The sequence below is a fragment of the Pipistrellus hanaki genome (assembly GCF_964339955.1).
Source record: "Pipistrellus hanaki genome assembly, chromosome: 16".
NCBI lineage: Eukaryota > Metazoa > Chordata > Mammalia > Chiroptera > Vespertilionidae > Pipistrellus > Pipistrellus hanaki.
In genome coordinates this window covers 5,649,077-5,667,322 of record NC_140518.1, presented here as the reverse complement: position 1 = coordinate 5,667,322, position 18,246 = coordinate 5,649,077, and the positions used below count along the sequence as shown (strand labels likewise).

The 18,246-nt window shown below is 42.8% G+C and overlaps 1 protein-coding gene across 3 annotated transcripts in view; it reads left to right on the top strand.

The window, feature by feature from the left end:
* The window catches only part of KCNJ16 (potassium inwardly rectifying channel subfamily J member 16), a 365,449-nt gene that overhangs the window by 218,889 nt on the left and 128,314 nt on the right, over positions 1-18,246 (top strand). Inside the window, exon 1 of one of the 3 annotated variants that reach the window (XR_014793012.1) lies at positions 14,419-14,860. The exons of 1 other annotated variant lie outside the window; for it this stretch is intronic. The gene's annotated coding sequence lies outside the window, so the exon portion shown is untranslated. Of the gene's footprint in view, positions 1-14,418; positions 14,861-15,461; positions 15,683-18,246 lie in introns of those variants that run through there. One more of the 3 variants, XR_014793015.1, reaches the window with a different exon arrangement.

Below are 18,246 nucleotides of genomic sequence, written 5' to 3'. Positions count from 1 at the left end.
ATTTGAAAGAGATCACTACAATGACTCAGGATAGATTGTTTGAGTAAAACAGTCTCATACTTGGTTAGGCTATAACCCTACAGCCTTCTGGTAACTTGATAATAATATGCTTAGTAATTTTAGGTTTTTCTCGACTTAAGTCTAATGCATTTAGCCCATTTGAACCGGTTATTGTCTCTAGGGGTATTGATTCCCTGTCATCTTAAAAAATATACCAACAACTAGCAAAGAAGCAAATGTAGGGGCCGTTCATCTCCAGAGAGACCATGCATCGACAATGGCCTTGCACTGCCCCAAAGGGATTTCCGCAGGAGGAATGGGAGTAGCTACTGCTCTGTGTCTGGTTCAATCGCTGTTTGTTTTGACATCTGCCTATGCTGTAGCAATGACTCCTTCATAGTTGTGCTAGCCATCATAATTTTCCTAGTGAAGGCTACCTACTTACTGGGTTTCTACGGCAAATAATCCTTTACTCTGTTCAAAGATCTTATTTTATTGACCTCTATAACCTCTTGGGGCATCTTGCAATACACACGGAGCATCATAACCGACTAGCGAGATGAGCAGGGTTTGTGGAAAAGCATGAGCCTAAAGAGATTATAGTAAAATCAGTTTGCAAAAATGCTTTCGCTTCCATGTTTCAGGATTTGGGACCTTATTTGGAAAGCAAATAAAAAGGAGAAGGGGTTTGTGAGCAAGGAATCTCATAAATCAGGATCTGCATTGAAAGAGACCCCTCTGAAAGCAATACAGTGAATACATTTGCAAGTGAAAGGATGGCCATTAAGCCTCCATTTGGGAAGCCATTACAATAGCCTCCAAATTGCAAACAGGCAAATATTCAAGTTTAAATTTAGAATATGTGCTATAGCAAAGAATTAAGAAATATTCTTTGTAATAATTTGCTGCATTTCACTGAAACGTATCTGTGTTTCAGTGCTAGAGTCAGTGAGGTCAGGTTAATGAATCCATTATCTAATTATTCTGCAGCTCTTCCTTGCACAGGATCTTGCTAACATGAACATTCAGAGGTATGAACCTATGTAGAGCTGGGCTACAGCATCAAAGAGAATGCATGTTTGTGGGTGTGTATGTGTGGGTGTATGTACGTGTGTGTGTGTGTGTGTGTGTGTGTGTATTACTTAGAGAGAAAGGTCCAGCTGAGATAGCAGATTTTGAGGGTCAGTGTTAAATTCTCACTTCCTCTTTTAATGTTGATTAAAGATCACTGATACAACACTGAAGTGTTGTCTAAATGCAATCTGATTTTAACTCGTTATTTCTGCTAAGCAGCTTTAAATCTGATTATAGTCTGCTCTTAAAAATCACAATGTTTAACCCATGAGGGATAATACATCCACTTCTTTGAACATTAATATCTATTGGGTGTGTAAAATGCAAAAGCAATTCATTACCTGTTATTACAGAGGAGGTCATTTTGCTATGAATCATACAATGAATTGAGTGGGCACAAACATCTGAATATTAGTAATCAGAAGAAAGACATCAGAGCTAACTGAGTTAAATCTTAGCTGAATATCTGGTGGAGGCTGCGATCCTGGGAGGTGTTCTAGCCCAAGGCAATATTGATTCACTTCCAGGAGGTCCTCTCTGCGTGAGAGCTCCATGCTAATTTTCAGAGACACAGATTCAGCACATTCGGGTCTGATCAGGAAGTTCCACAGACAGCCAGCCCTGCTTGCTGGTCGCTTTGGGTTCAGCTGCAGTTCTTACTATTCCAGAGAATAGACAGACTCATGTCGTGTCATCCGCAGTCATCTTGCATTTAAAAATATCTCCATGCATGCGCCAGAGACGCACTAATAGAGACTCTGACAAAAGCCAAAGCTTTCATCTGCGGTGCGTGCCAGTCTGCATCTGAAGCAAGACTGGTTCGAAGTCCAGTCAATGCCAAACGCAGGGCCCGTGTCTCTTCTCAAGGGGACCCAGAAGGGTCCTAGATCATGTTAACGTACACAGGGAGAGAAACAAGTAAGCTGTTTTGTAGTAATAACATCTTTGTGGCACTTACAGTTAAATACGGGAGATATACACAGAGTGGCCAGATTATGATGCTCTCTGAATGCATAATCATCTGACCACTCAGTGTACTTCTCTTGAGTACCTCATTGATTTGATATCAAAGATACTATAAATCGTGCACCTGATCAGTTTTCCCCTTTGCACTGGCTGATAGAAAGTTCAGGGCAAATCAGTGGTTGATGTCCAGCAAAAGTCTAGAATATTTTTTGTACCCATTTGAGATACAAATACACTGAGTGGCCAGATTATTATACATTCAGAGATTATAATAATCTGACCACTCAGTGTATCTTTGCACTTTTAAACATATCACTTGACATTTAGTCCAGATCATTGATGCTAGCATGGGACATGGTGAACTTCTCTGGAAAGTCTGGAGAACAGCTTGGCTCTCTCTCTACTTGGGATTTGCCACCAAAACCTCGACTTTCCTTACTGCGGCCTAAACTGCCCAGTCCGGGGCAAACACTGTACCTAAAATGTGCATTTCCCCAGAAGGACAGAAATAGATCTGTTGGGTAAGAAAGTGACAGTCTCGTTGCAGCTTTGGAAAAGAGATTTTGAAGGTTAAGTAATCACAGGGTACAACAGGATTACGTTACATTAAATCTATGTACTTTTGAAAGTGCTAAATACCTCCAATGACATTCAGTGGACAGAAAAACTTATTTACTGATTTTTCAAATCATAATTTCCCAGGTCAGGTCTGCCCAGCAGTGTCTCCGGTGCGCCTGTACTTTCCTGGTTGTGAGGCCGCCTGTGACTGCCAATGTCTGTATATCATGATTACGTGGCCACTGATGGTCATTTGAAATTTTAACGAATTCCGTTCATTTTTACTGCCACAGTTGGATGTAAAAACCAAAAAATAAAAAACTCCTAGCAGCCTGATAAAGATAACTGATGACTCACAAGACTAAGCATTAGCCAACTGCAGCAGCAGCTCAGAAATGTTTAGCTGAAGAACGTGACCAGAATTCTACAGTGCCAAGAGGCCAGAGCCCTGAGGAAACCTAGGTCTCTGTTTCTTCTAGGAAGTTTGTGTTCTCACATTAACTGGGAAAGAGTTTACAAGGAAAAAGGAGGGAGGGGGAGACTGCTGTTTTAAGGCCCTTTGCTTTTTTTCCCCTACCCACCACTCCCTTCATAAACCTCAAGGAGTTGACTATGTTCAGATTTTTGTTTTCCTGGTAAAAATAGGGATTGCTTTTGTGAATCTTTTCTGAGTTCTGTAAAGGCGCAGGTATCGTCCACTTAAGCAGGTTTAGCCTTGATATCAGTTTCTGATACAAGACAAAAGTTACAGTTCTAGAATGGTGTGAAACAACTCTCAACATGTTTTTGTTTGATTTGGTTTTTTAATTCTCACTGAGGATATTTTTTCCCCATTGATTTTTTTTTTTTTTTTTGAGAGAGAGAGAGAGAGAGAGAGAGAGTAGGAAGGAGAGCAAGAAACAGAGAGAAACATAAATATGAGAGAAACACATTGATTGGTTGCTTCCTGCACGAGCCCCAATCAGGGCCTGGGGATCAAGCCTGTAATCGAAGTACCTGCCCTTGACCGGAATCGAACCTGGGGCCCTTCAGTCTGCAGGTAGATGCTCAATCCACTGAGCTGAACCAGCCAGTGCACCAGCATGTTTTGATAGATGACACCGAGGAGTTGGGAGCACTGTGCAGGCCCTGTCTACTGGCTGCTCGGAGCTTAAGGGGCCAGTCTGACGCTGTCCCTACTCTGAGAGGATGGTGGCCTCAGACAACCCACATGACACTTGTCTGTGTGGGACGACAGCTGGAGCAGAATAAGATTCTGCAGGAGGGAGCTCCCCTGAACTAATAATGACAAAGTCAGGGTGCTCTGTTCCCAGTCACGCCAAGCTGTGTGCAAGGAGGGAGAACTGCTCTCCCTATGGCTACCGTTCTCCGAGTTCCTGAAACCTCTTGCAATGGGAACTTGAAAGTTTTAATCATGTTAGAAATAACTGTGGAAATGGTCCCACTAACATGTTCTAAAAAACATTGGCACAAGGCACTGTGTTGACCAAACCTCTTTTCAGCTCTTCTCCTTCTCCTTCTTCTCCGGCAATTGGCAATATTTTATTTTATTTTATTTTTTTTATAAATTTCTTTATTGATTAAGGTATTACATATGTGTCCTTATTCCCCCTACCCCCACTCCCACTCATGCCCTCACCTCCCTGTTGTCTGTGTCCATTGGTTAGGCCCATATGCATGCATACAAGTCCTTTGATTGATCTTTCCCCTTTACCCCCACCTTCCCTTACTTTCCCTCCGAGGTTTGGCTGTCTGATCTATGGTTCTCTGTCTCTGGAACTGTTTTTGTTCATCAGTTTATGTTGTTCATTATATTTCACAAATGAGTGAGATCATGTGATATTTATCTTTCTCTGACTGGCTTATTTCACTTGGCGTAATGCTCTCCAGTTCCCTCCATGTTGTTGCAAATGGTAAGAATTTTAGATGAATGGTGCCCAGTTATACAGAGCTAGGCTCCTCATGGATTTATGCTCTCAGTATGTTGTTCTTGTGCGTAATAAGCAAGCTGAGCATCCTGGGAAACTTCATATCACATAATCAAATTCTGGTCCAAAGTCAGGACCTCCATCTTCTGTTTTTCTGTACCTACACCAAGGCCAGCACAACTGTATAACTGTTGTTATTTTATTTTATTTTTTTAAAAATATTTTTTATTGATTTTTCACAGAGAGGAAGAGAGAGGGATAGAGAGTTAGAAACATTGATGAGAGAGAATCATCATGCAGCTGCCTCTTGTACACCCCCTACTGGGGATGTGCCCGCAACTAAGGTACATGCCCTGGTCCGGAATTGAACCTGGGACCTTTCAGTCCACAGGCTGACGCTCTATCCACTGAGCCAAACCAGTTTCGGCAACTGTTGTTATTTTAGACTTTTTGACCTAACCGGGGACTTGTCTTTCTCCAGTATTTTATCATGGCCACTATTATTGAAACTTCCAAGCTGTTATTATACACAAACAATTAAGCAATTACTGATTTCACTCACTCCACTTCAAGTCTGAGAATGGTTGTTTAAACAACAGAGTATGAAACTCTCATTAAAGCTAAACCAACAGTCAACACAGACATAGACGAGAGGCAATTTCAGGTGCCACTAGGGATGGGCACTCTGCAGCGGTTGAGCATGGTTTCATTTTTAGTGACTTATGAACACTTTCACATACATCATCTCGTGGAGTTCTTACTGTGGAGGGGGAGGTAGGTCAAAGACCACCATCTCTGGGGTAAGTTCACAGGAGACTCGCTTCAGATTTTAGAGTAAAATGATCAAGAATCAAAATCCCATGGAGAAAAGTACCCGCTGATAGGTAGAATCCAGAGATTTTGTTTAGATGTTCTGCAGAATCAATTAAATGATTATGTGAAATTGCATGTAGTTAGGAAGTGGCTAAACCAGGATTAGAACCCAGGCACTTTGGCTGCAGAGCATATGCAGTTAACGCCCATACTGCCTCAAAAGAACAAATGTTTATTGAGCAATTACTGGTTATGCACATGTTAAACACACACCCCATTTGTTGAGTTTCTGCTTTGTACCAGACTGTAGGGAGGGCATGGAAGATAGAGAGATAAGCAAGGCGTAAACCAGACATGTATTTATTTACTGATTTCTAACCAACAGCAATTCTGATGGCTCTTTGAAGAAGGAAAATCACAGGGTGCTACTGGACATATAGCAGGAGGTCTTGGCATACTTCATAGGAAGCCAATTTTCAGGTGTGGCTTTAAAGATGAGTAGGAGACTTGTGAAAATTTGGAGGAGGGCGATGCAGAGATGCAGAAAGAACATTCCAGGCGGAGGTAAGTCTGAATACACTTGACATAGATAATCATGGAAAACACTCACACACTCTCCCTGAATTCACTCACTCCTTGGTTCTTGACATACTTCCTACCTCTGGCCTCTCTCTTCATTGATTTCCTTCTTCTCTCTTCCTACTTTCATTTCTTTAGCATGTTCTCTTTCCTCTGCTCATTTCAGAAAGTGGCTGATCCTCAGGGCTCTGTCCTGGGACCCATGTTTTTGTCACTTTATTTATTTATTTTTTTAAATATATTTTATTGATTTTTTACAGGGAGCAAAGGAGAGAGATAGAGAGTTAGAAATATCGACGAGAGAGAGTCATCGATCAGCTGCCTCTTGCACACCCCCTGCTGGGGATATGCCCGCAACCAAGGTACATGCCCTTGACCGGAATCGAACCCGGGACCCTTCAATCCCCAAGCCGACGCTCTATCCATTGAGCCAAACAGGTCTCGGCGTGTTTTTGTCACTTTAATTCTTATATCATCCACTCCATGGATTTGGCTGTTGTCTAGACACTGATGAGAACTCCTCTGTATCCGAGTCCCAACTCTTTTTTGAGAGCCAGTTCTTCAGAGTCTTACAGGCATCATAGCCTCCACCAGCCCCCAAAGGAAGTCATTATCCCCCCCCTGTAAGCTGTTCTTTCTCGTGCCCCATACAAATGAACTAAACCAGAAACCCCAGCATATTCTTTGCAAGTCCTTTCGTTTTAGCACAGATTTCCCCCTAATGCAGTTCTGTGAATTCTGCTTTCCAAGCTTCTCTCAAATGTGACACTTTCTTTCAATCCCCATCGCCATTATCTCATAGTGCCAGCTGGAATACGTGTATAACTGAACTGAAATACCCCTTACCCACACTTTACCCCTTCCCCATCCCCCACATCAAGAGTGCAAATCTGATGATGTCATAACACTTGTACACTTACACTGTCCTTAGGATAAGATGGTAACACAGGCCTCCACACTCTGACTGCCACCTACCACCATGTCACCCCATTTCCTGTCACTCCTACATTACCTATATTCTCAACTATTGGTAAGACCATACTCTTTTTTCTTTTTTTAACTGTAAGTCTTTTGCTACTCTTTCCCATTCTTGCTGGACTATCTCCTACCCATCCTCCATGTCAGGGCCCTTTCTATTATTCTGTATCTTCAGTCAGATTATTCAATTATGGCTCCATAACCCAATACTCCCCCCACCCCCAGCATTGCATTCATCGCATTATATGAAATTGCTTATTTAATTATTTGTGAATACAGGACACATCTCTCTGTAGCTTATCATTACTGCTACTTAGGCACGTAGTAATCATGCGATGGACACCTGTTAATTTACATGAATGAGTGCTATAATCCTCAGAGTCGCATACTTGTATTATCACAGAAGAACACGAGCTTTTGGATGAGAGGCCAGTTTGAATCTAGGGTTGTCTCTTATTTGCTGTACTGGTTTTGATAAATTAACTTCTTTGAACCTCAAATTTAATCTGTAAAATAAACATAATAATATCCAACTCATAAGGTTGTTTTAGCCCTTTAATACTGTGCAACTTTAAAAAGTCTTAAAAAACTGGACACATTTAAGTGCTCAACAAATGGGAGCTTTTAGCTGATTAATTTAGTGCCTTATAAAGCCAACTTACAGCAAATGCCTCTAAGTTCAGAGAATGCTGGTGTGATCTGTCATGGAGTCCTCCTCCCTCTGCTACTTAATTTCTTGAAGAGCTCTCTTAATTTTAAATTTGATTTTCTGTAATATCTTATCTAATCTTCCAAATAAAATCCACTCACCAGGAGTCACCATAGATACCGCTTGTCATTCTTATGTAGAATTGACTTTTGTTCACAATGATAAGTCTCATTTACTGGTTAGTCATGTCTTAGTTTCCTATTGCTGCTGTAACCAACTGCCATCAACTTGATCACTTTGAACAAGTGAAAGTTATTATTTTATAGTTTCAGAGACCTGGAGTGTGAGTCAGCTCAGTGGGCTAAAGCACAGTGTTGGCACCGCTGAGTTCTTTCTAGAGGTTTAGGTGACAACCATTGCTTTGCCTTCCCAGCTTCTAGAGGTTACCTGCGCTCCTTGGCTCAGGGTTCCCTTCAAAGTCAACAATGGCCAATCCAGACGTAGTCAGAACACATCTCTCTGACACTGACTCTTCTGCTTCCATTTAAAAATCTGGCGATTCCAGTAGGCTTTTCTGGGTGGTTCTTCCTTTTTTAGAGTCATTTAACTAGTAAGCTTAATTCCACCTGCAACCTTAATTCTCTTTTGCTATGTAAGAAGACATTTTAACAGGTTCCAGGGATTAGGATTAAACACCTTTGGGAGGGAATTATTCTGTGGTGGGCACTGTACTCAATGCTTTACTAACATAAACCCAGTTACTGCTCCCAGAGGTACTATGAGGTAAGCATTATTGACCCATTTTATGGATCAGAAGCTAATATGCAAATTGTCCCTACCCGTGGGAGTTTGACCAACTGGGAGTTAGACGTGCACTGACCATCAGGGGGCAGTGTGGAACATGGCGGGCAGCAGCAGTGGCAGAGGATTGGGGGAAGGGAGCCACCCCCCTCAGTACTTCCCTCCCCTACCATCCAGCAGCCCAGCAGTCACTAGGGACCCTACCTGTGCATGATTTTCCTTCACTGAGCCTCTAGTTTTCAAATAAGAAGAATGTGAATCCCTTGTATAGAAAGACAAAAACTCAAATCTATAATTTGTGAAGATGAAAGCAATTTTACAGAGTGTAAGCAGAATGATTTTTTTGAAAAAACTCAGGGCTTCCCTGAAAGGTCCCCATTTCTTTTACTTCTTAATATCAGTATAATAATTGGAAGATCTCTTGTATGTGTATGAAATTACTCCCTTCTTACATACTAAGTTAAGCTGTAAATGTCATTGGCATGTATTTCAATGCCTTTGACTCATTTATGGAGGTGTTTAAACCCTGTGTTTCATGAATCAGATGTTACTGTTAAAAGGGTACATGCCGATAAAATGCTAGGTCTCAAAAGTAAAAAGAAACACAGAGGGAATATACAAATTGGTTTTACTTAGTGACATCTTACAAATCCCGTTGAAGAAGCCACTGCATGTTTTTAAGTGTCAGGAAATGCTAAATCGTATTCCTACACCTACCCAGTAATTCTGCAGACCACGTGAAACTCCCAAAGTTCAGTGGTGTTGCGAGGTGACTAGGCATCGTGGAAACTTCCTCTCTCCCTCCCAGGGCATTGAGATTTCTGTTCTAATTCCTTTATCAAAAGTTTCCTTTCCCATGGAGCAGACATGGGACTCCAAGCTTTGAAGATAGACTTTGTTTGAGTCCCTGTTTCCTGTTGCGGCTGCAGGAGGCAGGGAGAAGAAAAGGGAGTCAGGCTCACAGCTCTTTTCAGGGAACTTGCAGACAAGTTTACTCTTTACTCCACGGTAACTGAGTAGAATGATATTAAAGTCCTTTTCTTTCTGGGTTTTTTGTTTGTTCGTTCGTTTGTTTTGCTTTTCCTTGAGGAATGAAAGAGAAATAATGTCTCGTTGCACTGGGAAATGTACAAATCCTCTTGGGATAACAAACATAGTTCATTTGCACTCAGGCTACCGGTGAGGTCACTTCCTGGTTGCTGAGCTTATAGGTTATTGCATCCATTGCATCCACTGGGGTTTCGTTAAAAATAGTCTTCTCGTAAATCTGTCCCTTCTTTTAATTAGGATAATGCTAGAACTTTCTTAAGCGTTGTTTGCTCTCTTTTAAGAGCAACTTTATTATTTCTTTCTCTTTACTCTTTATGTTGATGAGAATTACTCTTACTTAGATCTGTACTTGGTTTCACACTCTCTCTCTAATCCTAAAATGATGACGCCTATAAAATATGTGTCATAAGGCATGGGGATCTGAAATATATCTCAATATTTGTCTTTACTGTGGCCCTAAAACTCTATCCATATGATCTTATATGATGGCTACACTTGGAGTTACAGCCACTGAAGCCTAGTGTGGTTGTTTATTAAAAGAATAAATCCAGTTTATCCCAGTTTCTACTGTTATATATTTCTGAGGATTAGAGCTGGGGCTATTGTTACATAGAGCTGAGGTTAGCATAAATGTGTTATGAGATGAAAGGCCCCCCCCTTTGCAAAATATCTCTGCATTTACCCCCTTAGAGACTGGCAGTTAGTGCTGATGACCTTGTTTTTCAGCTAATAAAGAATATTAGTATTTAGTGCATATTGTGTATATTGTTTCCGGTATATAAATTATGTTGCTTATATTTATTCTCTACACTAATAGAAGAGTAACATGCTAATTGACCTTACCTTCATGATGCCCACCAGCCAATCAGGAGTGAGCATGCAAATTAACCCAACAAAGATGGCATGTTAATTTGCATACACAGGTGCCAAGTGGCCGGGGGCGGGGTGGGACACTTATGTTGTCGCCACGGTGATGACACAGGTGCTCCACACCACCCCAGCTGCTCCAGGCCTCTGGGCATCATGGGAAGGCAGAAAGGTGGCTCTGGCCAGAGTGAAAGTGGTACCAGCAGCCAGGGGAAGGCAGGTTCATTCTTGCATGAATCTTTGTGGACTGAAGGGTCTCAGGTTTGATTCCGGTCAAGGCTTGTACCTCAGTTGTGGGCACATACCCAGTAGGGGGTGTGCAGGAGGCAGCTGGTCAGTGTTTCTCATCAATATTTTGAACTCTTTATCCCCCTCCCTTCCTCTCTGTAAAATATCAATAAAATACATTAAAAATAAAAAATAAATTAAAAAATGAAAAAGCATTCTTGCCCAGCTGGCATGGCTCAGTGGTTGAGTGTAGACCTATGAACCATGAGATCACAGTTTGGTTCCAGGTCAGGGAACATGCATGGGTTGCGGGCTTGATCCACAGTGTGGGGATGTGCAGGAAGCAGTCAGTCAATGATACTCTCCCATCATTGATGTTTCTCTCTCTCTTTCCCTCTCCCTTTCTCTCTGAAACCAATAAAATATACGTATTTTAAAAAGCATTCTTTTCATGGTCATCCAATTTTACTAATAAGGAAACCGAGGTCCAAGGAGAACCAATAATGGACCCAAAGTCACAGAGTTACCACAGATAAAAATCAGGATTTCCACCCAAGCAGCCTCTCGTTCCTTAGGTGGTGCAGCTAATGTTTAAGAGACCGTTTCCAGGAGTCCTCGAGGAACAAGTAAATACCAATAAAAAGGCAAGTCACTAAACTATTATTACTTACACTTAATAAAGCTTTCTGATTTGATAATTTACGTGGCTAGGATTGATACACGAGTTAGAATTAATTTATTAACTTCCCTAGCATTGCCTTGGGAGACTGGGTTAGAATAAATCAGGATATACAATTGTGAGAAGGACGGTGACAAGGGGCGCGGGGAAGGATGGATTCTAGCCGCTAGAATAAGAAGATCACTCGGGAAAGGGCCATTTGGAGGGAGAGCCACACTGAATGTGTTTCTTGGAGCCAGGGGAGAGAAGCATCGAGATAGTGAATGTGTTGTGACACGGCGGGGGGGGGGGGGGGGGGGGGGGAAGAGAAGGATTTGCTGCTTAGAAAGGGAAAGAGAAAGCAGCCTGGTGACAAGACATGATTTTCCCTCCGGCCGGTCTTTTCCAAGGTTGTTTTAATTTCTCTCCATAACACTGACGCAGTGACAGCCCAATAACTCACTTTGAATTCTCAAGTGGGCTCAAATGTGCTTAGAACTACAGAGCCGTGGAAGAATGTTTATGGGACAAAATGATATGGAGAAAGTATTTACTTTGCCTACAAGATGGTAGAATGAGGGTATGCCAGTGACTTAATGGTTAGATGTCTGAATGGTATCTCTTTAAATGAGTATAGGACCTAATTAAAATTCAAACGCAAGTTCTATCGACTTTTGTGTGTGTTTTCTTTAATACACACTCTGTTATGAGCTATTTCTGTAAATTTTAAGTTCTAAACCCTAGAGCAGTCACACACTGTACAAAGTCTTTTAATCTTTCAGCACACTGGCTTCTTAGAAAAATTCAGAGTATGCTTTCCCTTATGTTATCAAAGAAAAGCAAATTTAAAAACTTCTACAATGGGTTTCCTACCAGAGTGATCACTTATCTAACCCACTCGGTTCCACTTTCACTTTCCTCCCACATTTAGGATTGAGCCAGTCCCCCTGGTAACTGGCTTGGTAAAGGGGAGACTTGCCCATAGGCCAATTACAGTGTTTATTTAAATAACTGCGAAGTTTCTTAGTGGATCTTTTTCTAGAGGCAGGGATTCTTTTTGTTATTATTTTGCCCAGATCTTCCTGATTCTCCGACGCGTGTGGTATGAAACCAAAATGCTGACATGTCAGGAGCTTGCCGGTGCTAAATTACCTTTCAAAAGCGGCCAAGGTCTCAGCCTGTCTCTTTAAAAAAAAAAATTAAAAAAAAATCCCTCCTAATTTTTTAACTGCTGAAAAGAGCAGAGCTCACATCATTAGTGACTGGGGGAAACAAACCCGATGTGCGTCTTCTTCTTCCCCTGCCCCTTTAATCAGCAGTCCTGCACCCAGTCCCCACCTTCTGACAGGCTGAAAGTCTGATAAATTCCTGAGTGGGAGGAAAGGTGTGTTTGGTTCCATGTTTCATGATCATTCAGCCAGCCCTTCCAAAAATGAGGGAAAGAAGAGCATTACTTGTAGCGTGTAATGATGTTACAATGCATATCCCAGCCACTTCCAATTTCTTTCTGTGTGACCAATCAGCTCTAAAATGGGTAAGGTTAAAAAAAAAAAAAAAAAAAAAAAAAAAGCTAATCAATCCTATCAATCATGGGCTAGGCATAGGCAACCACAGTTACTGCTCTAAGCTCAGGTCTCTAGGAGAGAAACGCACTCACGTGACAGATAGGGAACCCACTTCCTTCCCTCCCCTCCTTCAGCTCTTCTGCGCAGAAGTCCTGGCAGCTGACAGCTGTTCAAACAGCCCCCTTTCTCCTCCCAGTTACGGGCAGTGCTGGGGTGGCTGGACACCTCCCACCATCCCCTGCTGGGGGGCAGTGGGTGGTAACCCTGACAGGTAACCAAAGCTACTCAAGAGGCCTGTCCCCTGTTCAAACAAAAGCCAGCGTGTGCGATCTGACCTTTGATCAAAGAGCTGGGTGTGGCATATAAGCTTGCTCTTTCCAATTTCATGTCAACATGGCCATCCTTCTATTTTGATGTAGTATTAAGGAACTCAACTGCAGTGATTAAAATGCAAACAATGCTTATTGAGAACTCACCGTATATATGTATGCCAGTGACTGGCCTAGACTCTGTTGACAAACGCACGGGTGTCAGACATGGTTTCAACTGGAAAAGTCCCTTCTAAAATCTATCAGGGCTAAGGGACACTACGCCAAGAAGGGACTTCATCTTTGCCCATTCCGGAGACATTTTTGCTTGTCACACCTGGGGAGAGGGGGGAGACCAGGGATGCTGGGGGTCATAATTTATTTCATCTGGTCCAAGAAAGTCACCCCACCCCCTCCCAAAACACGGAATAATCTGGCCCAAATCATCAGTAGTGGTGAGGCAGAGACATAACACCATAAACAGTGAGAAGAGGGTAAACATATCTGGCACTTCTCTAAATACGGAAGTTCTTTTATTTTAACAGGGATTGCATTGAATCTAGGGATTGCTATGGGTAGTATGGATATTTTTGTGATGTTGCTTCTACCAATCCATGAACATGGTATATTCTTTCACTTGTTTTTATCTTCCTCTATCTCTTTTTTCAACACCATGTAGTTTTCTAAGTTTTTTACATCCCTGGTTAAGTTTATTCCTAAATATCTTAATTTTCTTGTTGCACTGGTAAATGGGTGTTGTTGTTTTTTAGTTTCTCTTCTTGAGAGTTCATTATTGGTGTATAAAAATGCCATAGATTTTTGGGTAGATGAGTGGCTAAAAAAGCTGTGGTATATTAACATCATGGAATACCATGCAGCAATAAAGAATAAGGATCTCTAACCCTTTGCGACAGCATGGAACATACTGATGAATTTCAGAGGAAACGTGTGGGTGGGAGGGTGGGTAGGGACAGCGTAACCAGGGAACTTATGTGCATAACACATGGACACAGACCATAGTGTGGTGAAGGCCAGGGAAGGGTGGGTGTGGGGCGGAGGAGGGGGGGGTCAATGGGGAAAAAAAGAGGGGGACATCTGTATTACTTTCAACAATAAAGATACATTAACAAAAAGAAAAGAAAATTATTTTAGAACTGTGGTCGGCAAACTGTGGCTCTCGAGCCACATGCAGCTCTTTGGCCACTTTAGTGTGGCTTTTCCACAAAACACCACGGTCTGGGCGAGTCTATTTTGAAGAAATGGCCTTAGAAGTTTAAGTTTAAAAAACTTGGCTCTCAAAAGAAATTTCAATCGTTGTCCTGTTGATATTTGGCTCTGTTGACTAATGAGTTTGCCGACCACTGTTTTAGTAAAATAAAATCTTATATTGATCTTTAAGGACAGAAGAAGCCACACGTGGGCAGGGATGGCCCCGAGGATAATTGCGAGCTCTTTCTAAAGGCTCTTACCCTCTGCTTTTAAGGACCACAACTGTTGCCAATGAAATGTACTCACCAATGAGTGCATAAGAGAACAGCAGCCACAACCTCAGCACCAGCAGCTCCCCCATGTAGGGCACTGAGGATCCGGTCATTGTGCTGACCAGGGCACTACATGATCCCCACACGCACTGGTGAAGTGGGCACCACCGTCTCCTGCATGGCTTACAGGTGAGGACACAGGACTAGAGGGGTTCACCAGCGGCCACGTGGGCCCCAGCTATAAGTGCTGGAACCCTGATTGCAGCCTGCGGGATCTGGATTCAGAGTCCGTTCTCCGCTGCACACAGCTCCCGCCTCTTCCGATTCGGGCTGTATTTCATCGCAGCGACCTTCCAGGTACGTGATCCCGGACAAGCTGTTCTCCCTGGGCGTCGTTCTGGTCCTCTTGGGGATGATGTACGATTTGATTTTAGTCGTGGTATCCTTTAAATGAGTTAGTGCGTGGAAGGCAGTTATTATGGAAAAAGAGCCAGTTCTCCATAAATTTCACGCATGCTGTGTTGACGATAATTCTCCGCGGTGGCAGGCGCGGTTCAGGGGGTCTGTTGGGGGGAGTGGGGGGAGTGTGGGGAGGGTGTGGGCCTGAGCAGCGTCGGCCCGTGTCCTCCCACCGCCTGCAACCAGCCCTGTGCCGTGACCAAGGTAAGAAGCTCTTTGGGCTTGGTTTTTCTGAAGTCTGATTTTAAATCTTCTGAAAGATTTTGCTACATGGGAAATGACCTTTTGAAAAGAGAATTTTCCTGTAGAAATGCATCTGAAATAAATCAACAGAACTGAATTGTTACATGTTGTTATGAAATGTTAAATGTTGTGAGACAGCTGGGGGTCATAATTACCTAGGGGCGTTCCTACCGCCACCTGGTCTGTGCTACTTAAGTGGATTTTATCCTTTTGTGAAATCACCTCTTATGGGGATGTTGCCTTTTATACTTGGATGGTCAGTGTGAGGGTCAGGAAGACGTTTTACATGTTTATCCTATATCATGTGTATACCCACACCAATACAGGGAATAGGTTACCAAGAAGCTTGAATCATAGGATCAGTCTGTTATTTTTATATTTGTGTGCATGGGTGTGTGCACACGGGTGCCTGTGAAGATCCACACAGGAAACCAAAGCACAGGACCAAGACTTCACGGATCCTGTCTGCTGGAGCAGGTAAGCACAAACCCTTTTACCAGGTGACCTAACGAGGGCTTGGGGCGGGGACAGCTGGCCGTGTTGACGGTTGGAGAGCTCATCAGCTGCCAGAGGGTGCACGTGATGTGGTTGGAAACCAGGCATCTGTCAACATGATCCTGGGCTTTTATTATGAAAATGTTGTCCACGACCCAGCGCCTGTCCTGTCTCAGATCACTCCTGTTTTCCTACAGCTTGTTCCGGTTCCATGCCGTGGCTTTTTGCTCTTGAAAGTGTTTAAATAGAACTGTCTTTCTCTCCGAATGTGTATCTTCAAACAAGGTCCTTTTAGGAAAATAAACTGTATATCATTGATTAGGGGGGAAGTGGATGACTTGGAGGCAGCCTGAGAGGCAATTAAAAGACACCTGGGAAGTCACTGATTAACCATGCTGGCTATTTTATGAACCTGTTATTGTGGCGTGAAGAGTGAGGACTATGACAAGTTCACGTTCCTTTTGGGTCATTAAGTGCTGCTTTGATATACTGCTTGTTCCCTTCCTTCCCCCCAAGAAAAACCACAGGATTACCCACACCAATACAGGGAATAGGTTACCAAGAAGCTTGGATCATAGGATCAGTCTGTTATTTTTATTAATATAGATATATTATGGTTTTGATTAAAGAGCTGGCTTTCTGAAGTCTGGCTTTAATTTTTTTTCCTTCTCTGTGTGTTTTCTTTCTTTTCTTTTCTTTTCTTTTTTAGAAGAGGAAACATGATTTATAATTTTTTCTATGCCAATGCCCAAGGTTTGGAGAAAATCCACGAATCACCTTTGTAATATATTTGAGGGTTGTTTGAGTAAAATAGCCCCATTATTCTGCACCCTCTAACTCAGGGGTCCTCAAACTTTTTAAAGTGAGGGCCAGATCACGGTCCCTCAGAGAGCTGGAGGGCCGGACTATATGAACTACTAATTCCTACTGTAACACCTCGGCTGCGCTCACTGCCCAAAAAACTCACTGGCGGGCCAGATCAGACTCCTCTGCGGGCTGCATGTGGCCCGCGGGCCGTAGTTTGAAGACCCCTGTCTAACTCATTAGAGATTATGTCAAAGTGCCATGCAAAAGAGGTCATTGAACTCCCACATCTTGGGTTTGTTTCTCTGTCAATGTTTTTGTTTTGTTATCTTGTCCTCTTGTAACTCTACCTCTGAGCCTAATCAGGAGCCAGAAGACCTAGACTCAAGAGGGAGGTGCCCAGACTGTCAGATCTTCCTGATAAGATGGGTTCTTGCTTTCCCCAAAACTCTAATTAAGATTGATTTCTTGTCTTCCTGGAAGAGTCCATCAGGGTGAATGGCATCAATCCCCATCACCAGTGGAGGTCCAGGTCCCTAGACTCCCCCTGCTACCCCGATATGTACATGCCTCCCTCTGCCTTGGTTCCCTTGCCCTTCAAACCCTCCCACTCATGTTGACCTGTGGAATCTTACACTGCTCTCAGTTAAACTCCCTGCATGTTAACTCTTTTCTCTGAAGATTCCTCTTCTATTTTTGCTTTAAGACAGGGCTTCCCAAATGTCAGTGTTCCCAGAAGCACCTACAGTATTTGGGAAAGCACAGGTTGAGGGGCTCAAGGCCCCAGAGCCATGATTCTTTAGGTCTGTGGTGGGGACCCAGAATTTCCATCTCCAGTGTGTTCCCAGGTGATGCTGATGCTGCTGGTTTGGGGGCACACTTTGAGGACCAGGCCCCCAATGGAAAGCTGGCCTCTCATGTCACCATTTTCCCTACATTCTTCTCACGTGATGACTGTGGTTTCATTCAGTTTCCAAGTAAATTATAATGTGCAATGGTTTTGGTGTTTGATTTCCTGGTTTCACATCAGCCCTCTTTACTCCCTGCTCCAGTGCATTAGAAAGCCACCAGATGATGCCACCATAGCTCCTTTTGTGGTAGTTTCAACCAACCTTCTAGCCATTCTCCCTTCTTCAAAAATGTTAGCATCTGGACAGCTGACTTTCTCTCTTCTGTTATATCTGCCAGTGTTCTTGGTGTCTCACCATCCACATACATGACCCGTGACCCTATCACTGGTTCTATCACCTCGTCCTCCTTTATCTCTCTCTTCACCATTCAGCTAGAACTCCTTCAACTCTTTCCTATATTTCCCCTGCACAACGCTAGCCATGGCAAAACCCAGCTCTGTCTACTCTGGGCCTGGGCCCAAGAAAACTGATACAGCTGGAAAAACACAACAAAAAAACACAGAGCTGTGCTGCTGGTTTCCATCTTGAATATATGATTTTAAAAATCTAAATGGGCTTTTAGTACAACTGTAATGCAATTGCTTCTTTTGACAACCAGTAACTGGATAGTTGAGACAGACTCTCAAAACCTCAGACAAGATGCAGAATAAAATCATGTTTGCAAGTTGGGATTTTGGAGTCAAACATATCTGCATCTAAACCTGTCTCTGACTTTGACCAATTGAATGTCTTAGAGCAACATGTTTAGTTTATTTATAGCTTTGTTGCCTCATCCAGAAAATGGGAAACATGATAGTTTATACTTCATTTTGGTGTGTGAAGAGTAAATGA